General features: G+C 39.2%; 1 non-coding gene across 1 annotated transcript; it reads left to right on the forward strand.

Annotated features, from left to right (window-relative positions):
* The first annotated feature begins 3,500 nt into the window (after positions 1 to 3,500).
* LOC141626003 (small nucleolar RNA R71) lies at positions 3,501 to 3,607 on the forward strand. The gene has a single exon (XR_012535738.1). It is a non-coding gene; the product is annotated as a small nucleolar RNA R71 (small nucleolar RNA).
* The last annotated feature ends 10,158 nt before the right edge of the window (positions 3,608 to 13,765 follow it).

The raw sequence follows: 13,765 nt of genomic DNA on the forward strand, positions 1-13,765 counted from the left end.
TAATATGGGCATTGTCCTCAATGGCCAAAATGATGGAAATTATGCAAAGATGATGCATGATTTCTATACTAAATGCAATTCTACACTAAGCTATACTACATGATGCATGGTTTTTGTTATGACGGAGAGGATAATTTAAATTACCTCCCGTTGCGTATGCATTAACTTCCCCAAACCAAGTAAGACACTATTGCTAATGTCAAAGCATGGGGAGTTCATGCACACACTATGCTATGCATGAAACTAGATTGTCATTTTGGATTTTCAAAAATGGGAACAATAAAGAAAGAACACCTCAATGGAACCGAGGTGTGAGTCCTTTGGTGTTGCTAGGACTAAACCAACAATGATCAAAATGAAATAAAATACAAAGAGATATAGACAAACCGTGGGAGAGTAGGAATCTCCAAGGCTAGTCTTCCATCATGCTACTATCACCATCACTTCCCTCATGAGAAGCGGTCACATTGTTAATGAAGATGGAGTGATTGATTTGTTATTTGAAAGATGGTTTGATTTGATTTTGGTGAGTTTTGTTGAGGGTTTTTGTTTTTGAGATGGAGAGGATGAGGGTTTTGATGTTATGGGTAGTGTTTATGAGTGAATGAATGAATGAATGAAGGTGGGGTGGGTATTTAAAGAACTCGACAATTTTAGGACGCAGGGGAAATCCGTGCGGATTAGGCGCAATCCGCTCGGATTCTTCAACTTCAAATTTTCAAAAATCCCGCCTAGAGACGGGCGGATTACAGGGAATCCGCTCGGATTCTTCCGAGATGAGACGGGCGGATTTCGTGCGGGACGGACGGATTCTTGTCCGAGATTTTTCTTTGTTTTTCTTCACCGCAAGACGGGCGTCTTTTTCAAAAGACGGACGGATTACTCGTGAGACGGGCGTCTTTCCGTAAAATCCGCTCGGATTCTTCAACATCAAGAATTTTTGCAATTTCAGCTCAGCCCAAGACGGCGTCTTCTCATCAGACGCTCGGATCCTCTCAGACGGGGCGGATTCTTAGGAATCCGCTCGGATTGGTCCTTGTGTACACGGATTGATTCCATCCGTGCACAAACGCATTCCCTTATCATTCTTTCTTTCTTTCTTTCTTTCAAATCTTGTGTTCTTCATTGTGGGGGCACTACTAAGGCATGAATAGCCTAGGCAATTGCCATCCCCACACTAAGGTAAAGCACTACATATCAATTAAAATCATTAGTCCCTCCCTCACTTCTCTCTTACATGACAATTATTTTGATCAAAGTAAAAATAAATCCAAAAATGACAAAAATGCAATACAAAAATTGAAAAGTAAGTTAGGGGGTTAGAAATATTTACAAATGGTGGTTTAGGAGGACTCCACCAAACTCTCATTCTTGATGAGATGTCAAGGGGGCATGTTCAAGGTGTTGTTGATGTTGCTCAACACCTTGAAGAAGTAGTCAAAAGCTTGTTCATTGTTGTGGTAGAGGTCCTCAATAGACCGTGGTTCTTGTTGTTGATCATGATCGATGGCATGCCCAATGTAGGGATTAAAGATCCCTTCAAATTCGTCGTCCCAAAGACCACAAACTTCATTGAGTTGATCATTGAAAATCTCTTGCTTGGATGGAGACAACTCTCCCAATTTCTTTTCTTGGCCAATGAGGCCATCATCTTCTTCCTTGGTTGATTTTGATGAGCTTTGCAAGCTCTCCTTGTCACAATTCACTTGCTCTTTGAATGGAGCATCTTCAACTTTCTTCCTCCATTGGAGTTCCGATTTCTTCTTCTCATCTTTTCTTATAATGATCAATCATGAAACATGGCTCATGCAAACGAGGAGCTCTCATGGTTTTGTCAAGATTAAAAGTTATGCTTTCATCTCCCACTTCTAGAGTGAGCTCTCCATGTTTCACATCAATCACCGCACTGCGGTGTGTGTAGGAAAGGTCTTCCTAAGATGATTGGAATGTTGGAATCTTCCTCCATGTCAACAATGACAAAGTCCACCGGGATGAAAAACTTCCCAATTCGCACGGGGACATCTTCCCATATCCCTAGCGGTGTCTTCGTCGATCTATCGGCCATTTGAAGAGTGATATTGGTACATTTAAGCTCTCCCATTCCCAACCTTTTACTTACCGAGTACGGCATGACACTCACACTAGCCCCTAGATCACATAAGGCTTTGTTGATCGTTGTGTCGCCAATGGTACACGGTATTGATAAGCTTCCCGGATCCTTTAATTTTGGAGGTGAACTCCCTTGAAGTATGGCACTACTCACCTTGGTGAAGGCGATAGTCTCAAGTTTCCGGATTGACTTCTTCTTTGTGAGGATATCTTTCATGTACTTTGCATAGGCCGGAACGTGATTGATTAATTCCGTGAAAGGAATTGAGACTTCTAAGTTCTTCACAATCTCCATGAACTTCCCAAGTTGATCATCAAATTTAGGCTTGGCTTGACGACTTGGAAAAGGAAGTCTAATCACAATGGGCTCCTTTTCTTTGGCTTTGTCTTCATTTTTCTTTGAACTTTCTCCTTTTGATGATTCCCCTTCTTTGGGACCTTGCACCACAACTTCATTCTCACTAGCTCTCACAACTTCATCCTCAACTTGCTCCTTCGGTGCTTCATACCTTGTACCACTTCTCAAGTGAATGGCACTAACCGTTTCATGTCTAGGGGGGTTACTTTGAGGTGGTAATTGCCCCTTTTGTCTTTGTGAGCTAGAAGATGCTAGTTAAGTTAATTGTGTTTCCAACATCTTGGTGTGAGCTAGAATGTTGTTGATGGTGGTGTCTTTTGCTTGGCTATCTTTTTGCATTTGGGTGAAAAATTCTTGTTGATTCTTTTGCATTTGGAGGACCGCTTTTTGGACATCAAAACTTTGGTCATTGTGGTGATTGTATGGATTTTGATTTTGGTAACCTTGGTTTTGATTGTAAAAGGGTCTTTGATTTTGATTTCTCATGGGTGGTGGAGTGTATGTTGTTTGAGGGTTTTGAACATTTTGGCTTTTGTATAAGAGATTTGGATGGAACTTGGTGTTTTCATTGTAAAAATTTGAATAAGGGGTACCACTTTTGTAAGCTTGGAAAGCATTGACTTGCTCGGTTGTTCCCCTACATTCGCTTGAGTCATGACCCAAGGTTCCACAATTCTCACATATCCCGCTTGGGATTGATGAGGATGCCGTCATGGCATTGACATGATGCTTTGATGATTTTGAGTTTTCCTCAAGTCTAGCCATAGCTTGTTCAAACTTCAAGTTGATTGTGTCAATGTGAGCACTAAGTTGAGCACCCAATTGAGTAACGGTGTCCACTTCATACTTTCCTCCTCTAGTAGCCTTGCGAGGCCTACTATATTGCGAATTATGGACCGCCATTTCCTCAATCTTGTTCCATGTTTGATTGTCATCAACTTCGGTGAACATTCCATTTGATCCCATATTGAGAATGTTCCTTGAATCTTCATATAAACCATTCCAAAATTGTTGCACTAAAAACCATTCGCTAAGTCCATGGTGAGGACATGAGCGACAAATACCTTTGAACCGCTCCCAAGCTTCATACAAAGATTCTTCATCCCTTTGCTTAAAACCCGTAATTTGAGCTCTTAGCATATTGGTCTTTTCCGCTGGGTAGAATTTTTTGTAGAAAGCTAGAGCTAGCTTCTTCCAAGAATCTATTCCAAGGGTGGCCTTATCAAGGCCCTTCAACCATTGCTTTGCGGTGCCGATTAACGAAAAAGGAAATAAGACCCATCTTATTTGGTCTTGAGTCACGCCCGTTTGAGAGATAGCTTCACAATAATCACAAAATGTTTCCATATGAGAATGAGGGTCCTCACTAGGCATTCCCCCGAATTGGCTCCTCTCAACTAGTTGAATGAAGGCGGACTTGGCAATAAAGTTTCCGGTAAGATGTTGTGGGGTAGGAGTACCATTTGGTAAATCCTCCTCGGTGGGTATAGAGTGTGACGAGAATTTAGGCATTGTAGGTGGATTTTGTGTGGTATTGTTTAATGGGTTCTCTTCTCCTTCTATTGCGAAAGGATTGACAAACTCACTAGTGGGTTGAACAACTTCACCAACACCTCCCAAATTCCTCCTAACAAGTCTCCTATTATTCGTCAAGGTTCTTTCGATTTCACGGTCAAAAGGTAACAAATCTCTTTGTAACCTTCTAGACATGCAAAATATCAAACAACTCAAAAACAATTAGAACAAACCTTGAGGAGTTTTACTTCCCAAGGTGAAAAAGACACAACTAAAAACAATAAAAGAAATCTTAAATCAATTAAACACCGTCCCGGCAACGAACGCGCCATTTTTGATCGGTGCCATTTGGTGTTCACAATTAAGCATATGTGGTCGTTGGTCAATGGTCGATACAAAACACAATTTATACTTCACAAACAACTCTACAATTAGTAAAGAGGCAAGTAAAGGTCGGATCCCAAGGGACGGGTATTGAAATGAAGATTCTATTGTAACTAGTGGTGTCTAAGGGTGTCACAAATTGGGTTGATGTAGAAGGTTACTAAACTAAAATAGCAATGAAAATAAACTAACAAGATAAATAAAATAAGGGGTGTAAACAATTGATTAAAAGCACTAGGGTGTCATGGGTTCATAGGGGAATCATGGGATATGATCATACAAACATGTTCTCAAATTATAAGCAAGCAATTATTGTTGTGATGGATTGAGTTGGGTTATATCTTACAATCCTAGGAAAGTTTGGGTCCCGGGGCCGAATCTCTTGGATTGTACAACACCTACAAGTCGACTTAATCTTCCCTACTTAACACATGCATGGTCTAACAAGACTCGAGTTGGGTTATGTCTTACAAGTCAAGTTGAAAGGATAGAAGATGATAGTAAATGCAAGGATTCATAGGCTTAGCATTTCATCAAATATAACATGTGCATGTATTAAGATCAAAACAAGCAAGCAAATAAGATATGAAAGCATATTAATTTAAGCATGAATCATTCCCCATGTTGGTTTCCCTAATCACCCATTAAACCCTAGCTAAGAGACTACTCACTCATTATCATATTGATCATGCTAGAAAGGTTGTCAATCATACTAACATAATGAAACATGATGAATAAATGAAAGTAATTAGCAATAATTAAAAAGGGATTAAGAGATTATACCTACTAATGATTCCAATAATAAAGCAAGAATAATAGAAGTACTTGAATCCTAGATTGAGAGGTTGTCAATCTCCCAATAATAACCCAAATAATCTTCAATTACCCAAAATAAAGTAAGAACAAGAGAGAGATTAAAGAACTAAAACTTGGATTAAAACTTGATTAATATTTGATTACAATATTGAAGAGAGATTTGATTGATATTAACTACACTAATTATTGATAAGAAGAACATGCTCCTCTAATTAGACTAATGGGGTATTTATAGTGAAAATTAGGGAGGATGCATTAGGGTTAACTAAGGGCTAAACTAGTAATTACACTTTTTAAGTTGAGCAAGGAGCCTCCGGGATTATCCGAGAGAAGGGCTTCTCTTATCGATGCTTGAGGAATGAAAACGTCTTTGTCTTTGCGATCCGTGCGGATGGGAGTCGGGACGGCGGATCTGGCTGAGAATCCGAGCGGATTCTTGGGCAAGACGCTCGGATTGGCGAGGGGAAATCCGAGCGGATTCCTTTGCGGGACGCTCGGATTGGGACGGACGGACGGATTCTCTACAATCCGTTCGGATTGTAGTTCAGCAACTTTCCTTCTTCTTTTTCTTCCCTTTTCTTCATGAATTCCTTGGGGATTTCCTTGGGGACTCAAGGATCCTTTTCTCAACAATGCTCTTCTACTATGCTATGTACAAAGGCCTTCTAGTCTTGTCTCTCCTTGATGCTTGGTCATTGAATATGATCAATTTAGCCTTGTTTTGCCATGAAAATGCAAGATTCTTACTCCTTTCCTACCAAGGGATCAAAATCTCAAAGAATATGCAAAACAAAGAACTAAAGATAAGAAATGACCCAAATAGGCACTAAAAAGCATAGAAACAATGGTAATTCGGGGGCTAAATATGCGCCAATTATGGTCACATCAAATATCTTCCTCATCAAACACAACACTTTCATACTCACGAGAGCCCAATGAGGTTGGCTCTTCCCACTTCTTATCAAAGGTAACTCCTTCAAATTCACATTCATGATCAATGTCCAAGGAGTGGTGGGGGGTGGTTTCTTGGGATTCTCTCATTTGGGCAATTTGAATCTCCAACTCCTCACCTTGGGCAACAATGCCTTGAAGAACATTGTCCCTCTTTTGGCTCTCCTCTAGCATTTGTTTGAAGAAGTTTTGTTGATCTCCCATCATTTGGAGAATCACATTTTCAATGGGTTCGTCATCTTATTGTGGGTAGGTGTAAAATTGGTTGTATTGTGGCAATTGAAATTCATTATGAAGTGGGTATTGGGTGGGTGGTTGTTGTTGATATTGGATGTGGGGATTTTGGTGGGAAATTTTGGGGTAGTAGTTAGGATTTTCATTGTATGAATAATAAGGTAGGTTTGTGTTGACTTGCTCCTCAAACTCCCCATACCCATAGTCATACTCAAAAGATCCGTCACATACTCCATATGTAAAGTCTTGAGTCATCATAACTAAGACAAGGAAACAACTACAAGCATGGAAACTACACAAAAATGGTAAGAACAATCCTCGAGGAACAAGTTCCTCAAGGTGGAAGCAAAATCAAAATAGACAAACAAGTAAGAACTTAATCACAAAACACCGTCCCCGGCAACGGCGCCATTTTGATGTGGTTGAGGTCGTCACTCGTCCAATCAAACACATTTATAATACTCAACAAACAACTAGTTAGCGATAAGTCGAGGTCGATCCATGGGACGGTGTGCTTTGGGTTCTAAGTCTATCTATCTCAATTTATGCTAGTGTCACAATTTGTTTGGGTTTGTAGTTGTGTCTAAACTAATGCAAGCAATATAGTAAAACAAACAATAAAAGGAAGGATGTAAACAAATGTTTAAAAGTGCTAGGATATCATGGGGTCATAGGGGATTCATGGTTTTAGTCATACAAACATGTTTACAATTATATGCAAGCAATTAGTGTTGTGGAGAAACCGAGTTGGTTTATGTCTTACGGTTCATAGGAAGGGTTGGGTCCCGGAGCCGAATCGATTAGATTGTACAACACCTACAAGTCGACTTACTTTCCTCCTATTCAACTTCTATGCATGATCTAACAAGACTCGAGTTGGGTTATATCTTACAAGTCAAGTTGAGTAGATAAGAGATGGTTGTAAATGCAAGGATTCATAGGCTTAGCATTTCATCAAACATAACATGTGCATAAAGTTGACATCACAACAAGCAAGCAATTTAATCATATGAACATATTAGATTAAGCATGAATCAATCCCATGTTGGTTTCTCTTAATTACCCGCTAATCCTAGCTAAAGAACTACTCACTCATTATCAAGTTTAACATGTTAATAAGGTTGTCAATCATACTAACAAAGCCAAACATGATGAACAAGTAATAAAGATTAACAATAATTAAAACAAGGATTAAGAGAATTATACCTATGGAGATTCCAAAATAATAATGCAAAGAATAATAGAAGAACTTGATGATTGATGGAAGGTTGTCAATCTCCCAATAATAACCCAATAATCTTCAATTACCCAATAATAAACTTGAATAATAAACTTGAACAATAATTATGAAAAGATTAATGTGTAATTTGTGGAAAGATTAAAGAGTAATCTATTCTAATCTACTCCTAATCTAATCTAAGGAAGGATTTTTCTAGCTAAAAAGATGTTAAAAAAAAGTCTATTATAAATGGGGTATTTATAGTGGAAATTAGGCGGATGCATTAGGGTTAACTAAGGGCTAAACTAGTAATTACACTTTTGAGATTTGAGCAGGGAGACTCCGGTATTTTTCGAAGGAAGGGGGTCTTTCACGGAGCTTGAAGAACACGAAAATTGCTGTAAAGGAATCCGTGCGTATTGGAGTCGGGACGGGCGGATTCTGAATGGGGAAAACGGGCGGATTCAGTTGAATCCGGGCGGATTCTGAAAATACAATCCGGGCGGATTTGGGAGAAGACGCACGGATTGTAGTTCACGTAGAAAGGAAAAGTTTCCTGTCCAGGAATACGACCGTCCCGAGCGAAATATGGGCGTCCTGGGCTTCAACCCGAGCGGGTTGAAGTTGACCCGAGCGGGTTGAGCTGTATCTTGAGCTCGGATTGTAAAACGGACGTCATTTTCTCATCCAGACTCCTATTGGAGTGATTCAAAAGCCTAGATCACTTGTTTTTTCGACGCCGTTCCATCTATCATATTTGCAGAGCCAAAGAAGCAGCCCTTGGTTCGGTGTTCGAGCGATTTCTTCTTGTAATGCCTTCCCTCTCGTCATTCTTACTTTTAACCCTTTGATCCCTCTATATACACTTTATTCCTACATCTTTGGTCATCATTCTTGCCTTATCTTCATACTAGTCCATCTAATATCATCAATAAGCTTCGAAATATGCACGAAAGACGGGAGTTTCCGCCTTATTATCTCCTTTTCTACAAAACATATGAAATGCGATAGAAAAGCAAATAGGAAGGTTGTGACGGATAAAATGGCCATGAAATGCTATAATAGTATGCAAAATAGGCTCAATTAGGGGACTAAATGTGCGCAAATAATGGTCACATCAGTATTCTAATGAGTCGATTCTTTTGACTAAAGACTGTTCGCCTAAGGTGGCACATTTTCAGATTAACTTTGATTTATGTTACTACGACCTTCGTAAATGGGGTCAAATGGGCATATTTTGGGTTATGATGGCTGTGGCTAGTCGAAGGGGATAGTGCGATAGGAATTGTCCACCCCTTGTCGGGGGTTAAAACAATATCTCAGGGCCACTCGAGGAGTAATGAACTGGAAATGCGTGGCCACGCTCGGAAGGTATCTATGGTAGATAATTCCGGTCAATCAGTTATTCTCCAGATCGAGGAAACCACTCTCGATATGATCACTTGCAAGTACGACATGAAAGACACCTTGTATTGAGTGGGAGATAGTAATAGGACAAGAGAATTGGTGACGCACACTTGTCGAGGACAAGTGGGAGATTGTTGGAATATGTGTCCTCTGTCAATAATATGATCACAACAGTCGATCATGAAGATCACATGTTTAAATATCATTTTAAGAATACATGTGGGATGTAATATTTTACAGTCAACTGGTTCACACATATCGGTAATGATTGGCTGACTAGAGTTTGACATTACTGTCGTGCGACGGTGGTGATCAGTTGATCCCCTTAGGTCATACCTATAGGGTGACGCTCTTAATTGATTATTTAATTAATCGTATGCCGATACGAGTTAATTAAATTGCTTAAAGTTGACGGATGATTTTGTGAGTAAAGTTAACGTGTCTTATTGTAATTCGATTAAATTAGATACGGTCTAAGTAATCGAATTGTTTTATTACTTGGATAAAAGTATTGTTTACGAAACAATTGAAATTGAAATTGAATGAATAATTATTATAAATACAAGACATTGTAATTTATAATTTGATAAACCGTTTTGGTACAAGTAATTACGAATTACTAGTCAATTTTGTATATGACATATTTTATGAGTATGTTGATTTTTAATATGTTAAAAATACATTGCAATTTCATATGTCAAGTAACATGTCACATATGTTCCAATTGGCAAATGACAAAATAAAATGGACCTCCCATTTTATATATGTGCCGAAAATTGGAGGGGATTATGGTTGAAGTTGTGTTAATTAATTTTAAGTGGAAAACACAATGATTAACCATAGTCTTAGCCTTGCATGCCTAGTTAATCTTGAGAAGAACACAAGCTCATGCATTGGCCCCTTTATCCTCCCACCCCACCGGTTTTTAGAAGAAAAGATAGAGGGTTTTTCCTTCTATCATTCATTCTCTAACTTCACCTATTTTTCTTAGTGTAAGAAAAGTAATACTCTCTATAATTTGTGAGACATTTTAGAGAAAGAAAAACCACAAAATTCTCTCCTCTAAACCGAAATAGAGGAGAACAAAATAAATATTTTGGGTCATTTTAAGCTAGAGTAATAATATTACTAGTTCATAATATTATTAATTATTAAGAGTAACACTTGGGTATATACTTTTGGGAGAGGTTCTAATTTGAACCTTGTTCATCCATTATAAGGAAAGCTCAAGAACTAACAGGAAGGAGATCTTGTTGGTGCCCAAATGGCCGAAAATAAGATGGTGAGAAATAGATTTTTCCATCTCTTTTTATTAAAGTTTGCAAGCATAAGATCTTGTCTTTATTTTATGACTAAATAATTTAATTCATATATGAATATGTAAACTTATGAGATTAATGAATCGAACAGTTACCCCCTAAAACAAGATGAAAATAGAAACATATAAGTTTGAAATGAAATGGAAGTGAAATGATTCCCCAAAAAAGAAAATAAATAAAAAGAAACGGGTAAGTTTGAAAACAAGTAATTAAATTGGTGAAATGATTCCCCAAAAAAGAAAATTAAAAAGAAATGGATAAGTGTGCTGAAATGATGAGAATACCGATATCGCCTCGAAATGCGTGCCCGTAAGATTAGGAAACTCGAAATATAGTAATTCGACGGAATTACCAAAAATAGTAACCCAAGCGAATAGGAAATTATGCTTTAAGAAATTAGGAAATATCCAATGCGGAAAATCACAGAAATACAGCTGAGGAAGAGGCGCAGCAGGAGCTGCGTCTCTTTGAAGAGGCGCAGTTCCTAAGTGTGTCCTTCCTGATAGATTTTAGGAAACAACTTTTAGTATAAATATAGACGTCGATGGAGGTTTTATTCACATAATTCTTCCGTCTTTCTCCGTCTTATTACATAAAACTCTCTAATTAATCATACATCATGAATACTTTAGAAATCCGTCTCAAAGAATGGACAAGCGAGTTCTCAAATGTATGAAAACATGATATGGGTGCCTACAACTTTGGATCAATTTTGAGCTTGAAGCTAATCAAGGTTGTCAAACCGGTCTTGGATGCTTGTCTTTTGTATTGGGACCCGAACTATCACATATTTGCCTTTCCTGGAGGCGATATCTGCCCATTCCCTAAAGAAATTGCTGCAATTGGTGGTTGGGACCCGGAATATTTACCTGCTATACCCTCTACTTCTCAAGGGTATAAAAACAAATTTAGGGATTTGCTTCGATTGACAAGAGCTGAGGTTGACCGTCTTGTGACCTCAAAAGGAGTCCGAATGTTGAATTTCATTGATCGATTCATAAATAGGGCAGATCCTACTATCTCTTATGTTGCGAGTCGTAGGGCATTCGGGTTTTGCCTATTGCATGTTTATGTCCTTCAAGGGCATGTTGATGAGGATATGAGAGGTGGCCCTCGCTATTTGAGTCTAGTTGAGCAGATGGAGCTGCGCAGGAGCCCAACTTGCCTATGTTTAGGAGAGATCCTTTTGGGGTTAGATAACAGAAAGCCAACCGCGACCTTCCTTATTTGGGATGTCCCATCATTTTGCAGGTAAAAGAAAACAACTTTTCGTTCTCTTTTTTTTTTCGTTTTTTCTCGTATTTTTTTTTTTGGATATTAATACCTGCTTTTGGTAGGTTTGGCTTATGGAGAGCTTACGATTGATCGAGCCCCCAGTTAATGTTCCTGCTTATCATGCTCGCTCAATTGCAATGAGGACTAGACTTTACATGGAGGACTTTACTCGAGTCTGCAACTATTGGGGGAACAATCTGAAGAGCGAGGATGGTCCCTTGATTAGATGGATCGTACCATGGTGGCATCTCAAGTCTGTTACTGAAGTATCGTCCTTGGATCCTACCCGATCGGTGCGCATTCCTAGCTTGGAATTCATGATATGCATCTTCCCAGAGAGGCTGAGGAGGCAGGTTGGATTAAATCAGATGATTCCGAAGCTTGATACTGTTCCTCAGACTGCCCTGGCGCTTACTACTGAGAGCCGAAGAGAGTGGGCCATCAAATGGGCTCAAAGAAACATGTGGTTCCTGAACTCTTCTGTTAGTGCACTATGGGTATCAGATTCCTACTTGCAGTGAAGGAAAGCTACTACTCCTGAGGAGCGCGAGAGACTAAGGAAACGCGAGCCTGTTAACTACAAGGTTCGTGATGTATAGAAGGAGAAAGAGAAGCACTTGACCGAGGGAGAGGAAGAAGCCGGATTTTGAGTTGTTCATCCATCGAAGAAACCGAAGACTTCTCCAGCCGTGGAAAGGGTGGTAGATAAGAATGGCAAGGCTTGACCACGAGAGAGAACGTTGGTGATTAGGTCTGAGATAGCGCAGCAGCGTCCGACTCGTGGTCGAGACAAGAAATATGATAAAAATGACAAAGGGAAAGGGAAAATGGAAGAATAGCCTATGTCTGTGATATTATTTATTATTATTATTATTATTATTTGCAATATGGTGGGGTTTTTAGAATCCTAGCCTATTTATTTTTGCATTTATTTTTTTATGTAGCATATTATTATTATACTGGAAAGAAATGAAATTAAAAGGTTAATTGGTTATGAGACCGTTGTTATTTTTCTTTTATTATTCTTGTCGAATTCCAAATGCATATGCAAATGTCCTTCTATTTACATTTAAAAAATAATGGGTTGTATCCTGTGAAGGATTGCCTACGTATTCATTTTAAAAATGAAATCAAACCCTTGCGCGTAGTTCAAGTAAATGTAAAAGAATAATTGTTCTAAGCAAGAGCTTATAATGAACTAGAAAATAAGCATGAGCTTTTACTTACTCTTAAAGCACAATTCAGTTTATTTGATGATATGAGGATGACGATTTGTCAAAATGCAAGAGTAATGTGACATTAGCTTATTTCAGCTGGCCAGGGGCCGTTTATATTCCGTGCCACATGAGCGACACGTGAGGTTACGCGAGGCGCGTTCTGTTTTTATTCTTGGCATAGTAACGTTTTAGTTGGTCGAGGTTTGTTGGGTTGGAAAATTCATTCCCATCTAAGTCTGTGATCCTAACTGCACCCCCCGGGAGTATGGATTTGACCAGAAACGGTCCGGCCTAGTTGGGTTTAAACTTTCCTCGCGGATCGACAGGTAAAATAGCTCTAACTGATTTGAGAACCAAGTCTCCTTCTTTGATGTTCCTTGGCTTAACCCTTTTGTTGAAGGCTCGTTTGATACGTGCCTGATATGTTTGCACATTATACAACGCGCGCAATCTACGTTCATCCAGGAGGATGAGTTCTTCATATCTATCCCTCTTCCAATCGGCTTCTGGGATTTGACTTTGGAGTAAAATACGCAAGGATGGTATTTCGAGCTCGACTGGTTGCACGACTTCCATGCCGTAGGTCAAATAGAAAGGGGTGGCCCCAGTGGGCGTCCTAACAGATGTGCGATATCCCCATAAGGCAAATGGTATCTTGCTTGGCCAATCTCGATAGTTATCAATCATCTTCTTGAGGATTGTGACAACGTCTTTGTTTGCTGCTTCTACTGCACCATTAGTTTGCGGTCTATATGGCGAGGAATGGTGATGCTTGATTTTATACTTGGCTAGCAATTGCTCGGTCTCAGCTTGGAAATGAGATCCATTGTCACTGATGATCTCATGTGGGCAACCGTATCGACAGATGATAAATGTTTGTATGAGTTTTGCCACTTTCTTTGCTGTGAGACTAGTATAAGAAGCCGCTTCTACCCATTTGGTGAAATAGTCGATAGCCACC

Source organism: Silene latifolia, chromosome X (genome assembly GCF_048544455.1).
Source record: "Silene latifolia isolate original U9 population chromosome X, ASM4854445v1, whole genome shotgun sequence".
NCBI classification, from domain to species: Eukaryota; Viridiplantae; Streptophyta; class Magnoliopsida; order Caryophyllales; family Caryophyllaceae; genus Silene; species Silene latifolia.